General features: G+C 38.5%; 1 protein-coding gene across 1 annotated transcript in view; it reads left to right on the top strand.

Annotated features, from left to right (window-relative positions):
• LOC136037801 (N-fatty-acyl-amino acid synthase/hydrolase PM20D1.2-like) overlaps positions 1-11,027 on the top strand; it is a 55,550-nt gene that overhangs the window by 19,074 nt on the left and 25,449 nt on the right. The window lies entirely within an intron of this gene.

The raw sequence follows: 11,027 nt of genomic DNA, 5'->3' as shown, positions 1-11,027 counted from the left end.
CAACCCACCAAAGCTTTGCAATGGCACGCGACTTGCCGTAAAAAAAACAATGGAAAACCTAATAGAGGCCACAATCTTGACAGAGCCTTTTGAGGGTGAGGCTGTTCTTATTCCTCGCATTCCCATGATTCCAACGGATCTGCCTTTTCAATTTAAAAGATTGCAATTCCCAATTCGATTAGCATTTGCAATCACCATTAACAAAGCTCAAGGTCAATCATTAGAAAAATGTGGTATAGATCTTAATACTGATTGTTTTTCCCATGGACAATTGTACGTTGCATGTTCGAGGGTCGGTAAACCTGACAATCTATTTATATGCAGCGACAATTGGACAGCGAAGAATGCTGTAGATTCGCAAGTTTTACGCAGTTAATTTGTATTGTATCTATCTATCTATCTATCTGTATAAAAACGAGTTGTGTGTATGCATGTTTGTTTGTTTGTAAAAGGAGCGTTTGCATATGACGTCATTATTAGTACATACGGCTTTGTATATGCACAGACAATGGGAAAGCCAAGAATGTTGTATATTCGCAAGACTCTGGTCAAACATTTTCAGATCAATTGCTGGCAATTGGAAACGGAAAACTCCCAGTAGACTCAATTTCAGGACGTATACAACTACCTGCTGATTTCTGTAATTTAGTGACGTCCAAAAATGAATTGATTGAAAAAGTATTTCCGAATATTCTAAAAAATTATAAAAAACAATAAATGGCTAAGTGAAAGAGCGATTCTCGCACCCAAAAATATAGACGTCCACGAAATCAACAATATTGTTTTGACCAAGATTCGAGACCAGGCAGTCCTTTACAAGTCAGTCGACACAGTTTTGGAACCAAATGAAGCGGTTAATTATCCATCTGAATTTTTAAATTTCATAGATCCTTCAGGGTTTCCACCACACCTGCTACAACTAAAAATAGGCGTACCAATAATACTTTTAAGAAATATCAACCCTCCAAAGCTTTGCAATGGCACGCGACTTGCCGTAAAAAAAAACAATGGAAAACCTAATAGAGGCCAAAATCTTGACAGGGCCTTTTGAGGGTGAGGCTGTTCTTATTCCTCGCATTCCCATGATTCCAACGGATCTGCCTTTTCAATTTAAAAGATTGCAATTCCAATTCGATTAACATTTGCAATCACCATTAACAAAGCTCAAGGTCAATCATTAGAAAAATGTGGTATAGATCTTAATACTGATTGTTTTTCCCATGGACAATTGTACGTTGCATGTTCGAGGGTCGGTAAACCTGACAATTTATTTATATGCAGCGACAATTGGACAGCGAAGAATGTTGTATATTCGCAAGTTTTAGCGCAGTTAATTTGTATTGTATCTATCTATCTATCTATCTATATAAAAACGAGTTGTGTGTATGCATGTTTGTTTGTTTGTAAAAGGAGCGTTTGCATATGACGTCATTATTAGTACATACGGCTTTGTATATGCAAAGACAATGGGAAAGCCAAGAATGGTGTATATTCGCAAGACTCTGGTCAAACATTTTCAGATCAATTGCTGGAAATTGGAAACGGAAAGCTCCCAGTAGACTCGATTTCAGGACGTATACAACTACCTGCTGATTTCTGTAATTTAGTGACGTCCAAAAATGAATTGATTGAAAAAGTATTTCCGAATATTCTAAAAAATTATAAAAATAATAAATGGCTAAGTGAAAGAGCGATTCTCGCACCCAAAAATATAGACGTCCACGAAATCAACAATATTCTTTTGACCAAGATTCGAGACCAGGCAGTCCTTTACAAGTCAGTCGACACAGTTTTGGAAACAAATGAAGCGGTTAATTATCCATCTGAATTTTTAAATTCCATAGATCCTTCAGGGTTTCCACCACACGTGCTACAACTAAAAATAGGCGTACCAATAATACTTTTAAGAAATATCAACCCACCAAAGCTTTGCAATGGCACGCGACTTGCCGTAAAAAAAACAATGGAAAACCTAATAGAGGCCACAATCTTGACAGGGCCTTTTGAGGGTGAGGCTGTTCTTATTCCTCGCATTCCCATGATTCCAACGGATCTGCCTTTTCAATTTAAAAGATTGCAATTCCCAATTCGATTAGCCTTTGCAATCACCATTAACAAAGCTCATGGTCAATCATTAGAAAAATGTGGTATAGATCTTAATACTGATGGTTTTTCCCATGGACAATTGTACGTTGCATGTTCGAGGGTCAGTAAACCTGACAATCTATTTATATGCAGCGACAATTGGACAGCGAAGAATGTTGTATATTCGCAAGTTTTACGCAGTTAATTTGTATTGTATCTATCTATCTATCTATCTATATAAAAACGAGTTGTGTGTATGCATGTTTGTTTGTTTGTAAAAAGAGCGTTTGCATATGACGTCATTATTAGTACATACGGCTTTGTATATGCACAGACAATGGGAAAGCCAAGAATGTTGTATATTCGCAATTTTTACGTAGTTTGAAACACATATATAAATCTATCTATATTCACAGGTGGGACACAGGGACACAACTACAATGGCGCTTAACTAATATGGCGCGTAACGACTTATGCGCGCGGGGGGGCTTGGGGGGGCGCGAAGCGCCCCACCAACTAGGTGTTGGGGTGGCGCGAAGCGCCACCCCAACAGCTATCTATCTATATATATAAAAATAAGTTGTCTGTCTGTGTGGCTGTCTGTCAGGTGACGTCATGTTTCTGTATCGACTGACGTCATGAAGCCGATGAAGATGCTCAAAGAGCATGCTGATAGAGAAAGTCAGAAAAGAAAGCGTGCCGAGGAATCAAAAGAACAGCAAGGAAACAGGCTTGAGGCTAAAGAACGCAAAACCGCGCAGTTAGATGAAGATCCACCTGGACAGCGAGAGTCAAAACATATCAAAACTGAAAATGATAGCGATGATGATTGGGTTTGGGATTTTGACTTGGATAAGGTCATCAATGCCTACCAGATTTTAATTAAAAAAACAAAGGTTCGGCGATATGTATTTCATAGTGAAGCTGAAAAATAAAGAAGAATAACAAAACTGAAAAAAGAAAAAATGTAAAAAACTAAAAAATACTAAAAAGAAAAAAACACTCAAAGAGAAATTACAGACCGGGACACAAATGACGACCGGGACAGAGGGAATATAAATAACGACCGGGACACTCAAAGAGAAATTACAGACTGGGATACCGGGACACAAATGACGACCGGGACACAGGGAATATAAATGACGACCAGGACACAGGCATTTAAGAATATCGTTCAAAGACAAATTTTTAATTGTAAGAAGACCGTTGAAAGAGAAATTTCTAATTGTAAAATGACTGAAGAACCTACAATGGCAACGGTACCACCATCGAAGTAGATAACCAGTGGGTTGTTCCATATTCCCCATTATTATCAAAAATATTTAATGCACACATAAACGTTGAATACTGTAACTCCGTAAAGGCAATCAAATACATATGTAAATACGTCAACAAATGCAGTGACATGGCAGTTTTTGGCTTGCAGCCCGAAATCAAAGATTTCGACGAAATCGTACAATATCAGGCTGGAAGATACATAAGCAGTAATGAAGCTGTTTGACGAATTCTTTCATTTCCGATACATGAACGTAGTCCAGCTGTTGTTCACTTAGCGGTACATTTACAGAATGGTCAACGTGTTTATTTCTCGGAAACCAACGTGCAACAAAGAGCCCTGAATCCACCGGATACAAAATTAACAGCTTTTTTTTCGCTTTGCAAAAATGATTCTTTTGCAAAAAAACTGCTGTATACTGAAGTGCCTTCGTATTACACGTGGAATACTAAAAATAAAGTATTTGAACGTTGAAAACAGGGTAAGTCAGTCGACGGCCAACCTACCATCTTCAAAGATACCACGATAGGAAGACTCTACACCGTTCAACCCAATCAACATGAATGCTTCTTTCTACGCCTGCTTTTGGTGAATGTACCCGGTCCGACATCCTTTGAGTATTTGAGAACGGTAAACGGTACTATACATGACACTTACCGTAGTGCATGCCAAGCTCTGAATTTATTGGAGAATGACCAACACTGGGATAACTGCATCAATGACGCGTGCGAAACGTCAACCCCAAGTCAAATTCGTGCATTGTTTGGCATCATTTTAACAACTTGCTCTCCATCAGCTCCTACAGAGTTATGGGAAAAATATAAGTCAAAAATGTCCGAAGATATACTCCATCGGAAACAGTTAGAGACGTCAGATATGACTTTTGATTTTACATCAGAAATTTATAACTACACTTTACTTATTATAGAAGATTTGTGCGTACTTATGGCAAACAAACCTCTTCAGGATTTGGGAATGCCTTCACCTAACCGTATCGCTGCTGTTTCGAAATGTGTAGAATTGGATCGTGAACAAAGTTACAGTACGAGTGATCTATTGTCGTATGTACAAAATAACATTTCCAAGTTAACGTCGGAACAAAAAGACATTTATGATACGATAGACTCAATTTCAGGACGTATACAACTACCTGCTGATTTCTGTAATTTAGTGACGTCCAAAAATGAATTGATTGAAAAAGTATTTCCGAATATTTTAAAAATTATAAAAATAATAAATGGCTAAGTGAAAGAGCGATTCTCGCACCCAAAAATATAGACGTCCACGAAATCAACAATATTGTTTTGACCAAGATTCGAGACCAGGCAGTCCTTTACAAGTCAGTCGACACAGTTTTGGAACCAAATGAAGCGGTTAATTATCCATCTGAATTTTTAAATTCCATAGATCTTTCAGGGTTTCCACCACACGTGCTACAACTAAAAATAGGCGTACCAATAATACTTTTAAGAAATATCAACCCACCAAAGCTTTGCAATGGCACGCGACTTGCCGTAAAAAAAAAACAATGGAAAACCTAATAGAGGCCACAATTGCAATTCCCAATTCGATTAGCATTTGCAATCACCATTAACAAAGCTCAAGGTCAATCATTAGAAAAATGTGGTATAGATCTTAATACTGATTGTTTTTCCCATGGACAATTGTACGTTGCATGTTCGAGGGTCGGTAAACCTGACAATCTATTTATATGCAGCGACAATTGGACAGCGAAGAATGTTGTATATTCGCAAGTTTTACGCAGTTAATTTGTATTGTATCTATCTATCTATCTATCTATATAAAAACGAGTTGTGTGTATGCATGTTTGTTTGTTTGTAAAAAGAGCGTTTGCATATGACGTCATTATTAGTACATACGGCTTTGTATATGTACAGACAATGGGAAAGCCAAGAATGGTGTATATTCCCAAGACTCTGGTCAAACATTTTCAGATCAATTGCTGTTCTGAGTTAATTTGTATTGTATCTATCTATCTATCTATCTATATAAAAACGAGTTGTGTGTATGCATGTTTGTTTGTTTGTAAAAAGAGCGTTTGCATATGACGTCATTATTAGTACATACGGCTTTGTATATGCACAGACAATGGGAAAGCCAAGAATGATGTATATTCGCAATTTTTACGTAGTTTAACTCCTGCAGACGAAATGAATGCTTGCCTGAAAAAATCTAATTTATGGGCACACGTAAAAATATTAAAATTAACTACAAATATGCGTGTCCGATTGCAAAACGATGACTCTGGTTTCAGATCAATTGCTGGCAATTGGAAACGGAAAGCTCCCAGTAGTGGGAAAGCCAAAAATGTTGTATATTCGCAATTTTTACGTAGTTTGAAACACATACATAAATCTATCTATATTCACAGGTGGGACACAGGGACACAACTACAATGGCGCGTAACTAATATGGCGCGTAACGACTTACGCGCGCGGGGGGGCTTGGGGGGGCGCGAAGCGCCTCCCCAACAGCTAGTATATATATATATATATCTATCTATATATATAAAAATAAGTTGTCTGTCTGTCTGTCTGTGGATCAGGTGACGTCATGTTTCTGTATCGGCTGACGTCATGAAATTAGTTGTCGTAATTTATGACGAACGTCATAAATTAGGGTTCGTCGATATGTACTTCATAGTGACGCTGAAAAATAAAGAAGAAAAAGAAAACTAAAAAAAGAAAAAAGGTAAAAAACTAAAAAGAAAAAACACTCAAAGAGAAATTACAGACCGGGACACAAATGACGACCGAGACAGAGGGAATATAAGTGACGACCGGGAACCTCAAAGAGAAATTACAGACTGAGACACCCGGACACAAATCACGACCGGGACACAGGGAATATAAATGACGACCGGGACACAGGGACACAACTACAACGGGGACGCCGGGGGCACAGGCGGGATATATAAATGACGACCGGGACACAGGGAATGTTCGAATAGAAATTACAGACCGGGACACAAATGACGACCGGGACACCGGGACACAGGGAATATAAATGACGACCGGGACACTCAAAGAGAAATTACAAACTGGGACACCGGGACACAAATGACGACCGGGACACAGGGACATATCATTAGAATAATGAGGTATAGATCTGAATACGAATTGTTTTTCCCATGGACAATTATATGTTGCATGTTCAAGAGTCAGTAAACCTGACAATCTATTTATATGCACAGACAATGGGACAGCGAAGAATTTTGTATATTCGCATGTTTTACGTAGTTAAAAACATATATTTATATCTATCTCTATTCACAGGTGGGACACAGCGACACAACTACAATGGCACGTAACTAATATGGCGCGTAACGACTTACGCGCGCGGGGGGGCTTGGGGGGCGCGAAGCGCACGACCGAGACAGAGGGAATATAAGTGACGACCGGGAACCTCAAAGAGAATTTACAGACTGGGACACCCGGACACAAATCACGACCGGGACACAGGGAATATAAATGACGACAGGGACACAGGGACACAACTACAACGGGGGCACAGGCGGGATATATAAATGACGACCGGGACACAGGGAATGTTCGAATAGAAATTACAGACCGGGACACCGGGACACAAATGACGACCGGGACACCGGGACACAGGGAATATAAATGACGACCGGGTCACTCAAAGAGAAATTACAAACTGGGAAACCGGGACACAAATGACGACCGGGACACAGGGACACATCATTAGAATAATGAGGTATAGATCTGAATACGAATTGTTTTTCCCATGGACAATTATATGTTGCATGTTCAAGAGTCAGTAAACCTGACAATCTATTTATATGCACAGACAATGGGACCTCGAAGAATGTTGTATATTCGCATGTTTTACGTAGTTAAAAACATATATTTATATCTATCTCTATTCACAGGTGGGACACAGGGACACAACTACAATGGCACGTAACTAATATGGCGCGTAACGACTTACGCGCGCGGGGGGGCTTGGGGGGCGCGAAGCGCCCCACCAACTAGGTGTTGGGGTGGCGCGAAGCGCCACCCCAACAGCTAGTATATATATATATATCGTTACACTGTCTGTCTGTCACTAAGTATGACGTCAATATATAAAAAAACTAAAATAACTTAAAAGAATTAAAAAGAAAGTAAAAAAAAGAAAAATTAAAAAAGAAAAAAAACAAAAAAGAAAAAAAAACTAAAAAAGGAAAATCTAAAAAAGAAAAAACTAAAAAAGAAAAAAAAACTAAAATATGACGTCAAAAAAAATAAATGTAAAAAGGAAAACAAGAGCTAAGAGTTCATATGGCACTTGTGACGAGGCAAGAAGAGCTAAGAGCCAAAAACTCATATGATGTGAGCTCTAACAAAATTCTGAGAATCAATAGATTGATTTAAAAGGAAAATCAGATGCTTAATGCCGGTCAGGATTTAAAATAAGAGCTCTGAGTCACGATGTCACTCTAAATATCAAAATTCATTAAGATTCGATCACCCACTCGTAAGTTATAAATGCCTAATTTTTTCTAATTTTTCTCTCCCTTTAGCCCCCCCCCCAGATGGTTGAATCTGGGAAAACGACTTTATCAAGTCAATTTGTGCAGCTCCCTGACACGCCTACCGATTTTCATCGTCCTAGCACGTCCAGAAGCACCAAAGTCGCCAAATCACTGAACCCCTCCCCCAATTCCCCCAAAGAGAGTGAATCTAGTACGGTTATGTCAATCACGTATCAAGGACATTTGCTATTCTATCCACCAAGCTTCATCCCGATTCCTTCACTCGAAGTGTTTTCCAAGATTTCCCCCTCCAACTCCCGCCAATATCAAAAGATCTGGTCGGGATTTGAAATAAGAGCTCTGAGACATGAATTCCTTCTAAATGTCAAATTTCATTAAGATCCGATCATCTATTCGTAAGATAAAAATACCCAAATTTTCACGTTTTCAAAGAATTCCGGTTTCCCCCTCCAACTCCCCTCAAGGCGACAGGATCTGGTCAGGATTTAAAATTAGAGCTTTAGAGCACAAGATCCTTCTAAATATCAAATTTCATTAAGATCTGGTCACCCTTTCGTAAGTTACAAATACCTCGTTTTTCAAAATTACCGCCCCCCCCCCCCCAACTTCACAAAAGAGAGCAGATCCGGTCCGGTTATGTCAGTCACGTATCTCCGACAGGTTTTTATTCTTCTCATCCAGTTTCATCCTGATCTCTCCGCTTTAAGTATTTTCTAAGATTTCCGGTCCCCCCAAACTTCCCCCCACCCAATGACGCTGGATCCGGTTGAGATTTAAAGTAAGAGATCTGAGTTACGAGGTTCTTCTAAATATGAAGTTTCATGAAGATCCGATCACTCCTTCGTAAGTTAAAAATACGTCATTTTTTTTTTCTAATTTTTCAGAATTAGCGTTTTCCATGATTTTAGGTTCCCCCGCCCCAAACTCCCCCCAATGCTACCAGATCCGGTCGGGATTTAAAATAAGAGCTCTGGGACACGATAGCCTTCTAAATATCAAATTTCATTGAGATCCGATCACCCGTTCGGAAGTTAAAGATACCTCATTTTTTCTAAAATTTTCAGAATTAACCCCCCCCCCCCCCCAACTACCCCAAAGAGAGCAGATCCGTTCCAGTTATGTCAATCATGTATATAGGACTTGTGCTTATTTTTCCCACCAATTTTCATCCCGATCCCTCCACTCTAAGTGTTTTCCAAGATTTTTGGTTTCCCCCTCCGAACTCCCCCCCCCCAATGTCACCAGATCCGGTGGGGATTTGAAATAATAGCTCTGAGACACGATATCCTTCCAAACCTCAAATTTCATTAAGATCTGATCAACCGTTCGTAAGTTAAAAATACTTCAATTTTGCTATTTTTTCCGAATTAACGGGCCCCCCCACTCCCCCCCCCCCAGATGGTCAAATCGAGAAAAAGACTGTTTCTGATTTAATCTGGTCCGGTCACTGATACTCCTGCCAAATTTCATCGGCCTAGCTTACCTGGAAGTGCCTAAAGTAGCAAAACCGGGACCGACAGAATTTGCGATTGCTACATGTCACTTGGGTAATACCAAGTGCCATAAAACTGTAATAAAAGATAAAAATCTATAAATGACGTCATGTTCGCAACGCGAAACCAGGCTTGCGGCTAATAGAGATAGTAAAAAAAGAAGGCGTGTCGCTATATTACAAAAGCAATGCATGTATAATTATCCTACAATGTCACCAAAAAGGGAACACCAGAGTAACGCAAAACCAACCAATTTTGGTTAAGTTGCTAAGCACATTTTTTGAATATTTTGAAGCCAAAATATTTCTGTTGCTTAAATGCCGAGGTATGGTCCCCGTTTTCTTAGTTTTACTGGACTATATGTAAAGGTGTTTCATCACAAACACCTGAGGCATCTATAGCCACACCCTATGAAACTAGTTGGCGACGAATTTCTGGTTGCCAATTTCAGCTTCACAATGTAAAGGTGCGTCCAGTGCTTTTTGAAAGTTAACTTTTTGTACAACTAAGGCTAAAAAAAACTTTTTAGTTGTAAAGTTTTTTCTTTATTTCATCTTTTCCCTTGTTGCGCAGCGTGTTTTCATCGCTTTAAGAGTGAATTTTTTCACTCTTAGATCCATGTTAAGACCCATGTTAAAAGCAAAACCAGCAGAAATAAATTCACGCTAAATTTAATCTTAAGCACAGGAATTACTATGAAGGATTAAAATAACCCCCCCCCCAAAAGACAGGAATTACAATGAATGATTACATAAATCACAAAAAAAAATACGTAAAATGCTGTGGATGATTAGATATAACCATTAGCGGTCTTAAGCCTCACAATAAAGGGAGGGGGGAGGTGTACCACAGGAATGTAAAAAAAAATTAAAAAAAGAAACATAATGTCGGATGTCAAAAAAAACTAGAAGAACAGCTAACCCCCACCCCGCCCATGTCAAGAACCGTCACTGGATATAACCTAAGACAAATCCTTACCCCCCTTGTATCCCTGGCTATGGAGCCTTTCGAGGGAGAATAAGTGTATTGTAATTCCATTTTGAATTGTATTTTGTATTGTATTGTATTGATAATAAACTTCTTCTTCTTCAACCAGACACTACAATGAATAATTATATCAAAATAAGAATGCAAAGACGGACCTAGACCTGTCAACGCCCAGCGCAAGAATGGCATTTGGTGCTCTCTGGTCAACGAACCTATTATAGATATCAAATTAGGGTTATTTTACTTTGAAGAATATGTTTATTTATCGTATATTTATTTATTCATTTTACTATTATATACATTTTTAAATCCTAATTGTGTCTGTGCAATAAGGTTAAAAAAATTCTTAATATTTCACTTATCAACGCTGATGACATTTTACTACAATTTAAATTAAATACAATCATTCTTATCCTGAACATTTAAACTTTACTTAACCTGCTTTTCTCAAAAACAAATTCCTTTATAATGTCTTCATATAAAAGCTTCGAAGCCATTTTATGTTCTATATGGATTATAATCAAGCTTGTCCGTTTCGGCCGTCTTTGCTTGGCCTTCTTGTTTCTAAGATAGTATTTAATTAAGTTTCATTTGCTTAAGATTTTTTTCATTAGAAGCAACTGATGCAGCCATAGTTAAATACATCTTCAAGGTGATTGTAACATTA

Source organism: Artemia franciscana, chromosome 17 (assembly GCF_032884065.1).
Source record: "Artemia franciscana chromosome 17, ASM3288406v1, whole genome shotgun sequence".
Lineage (NCBI taxonomy): Eukaryota > Metazoa > Arthropoda > Branchiopoda > Anostraca > Artemiidae > Artemia > Artemia franciscana.
The sequence above is the reverse complement of the archived record's forward strand: the minus strand, read 5'-3'. Positions and strand labels throughout refer to the sequence as shown.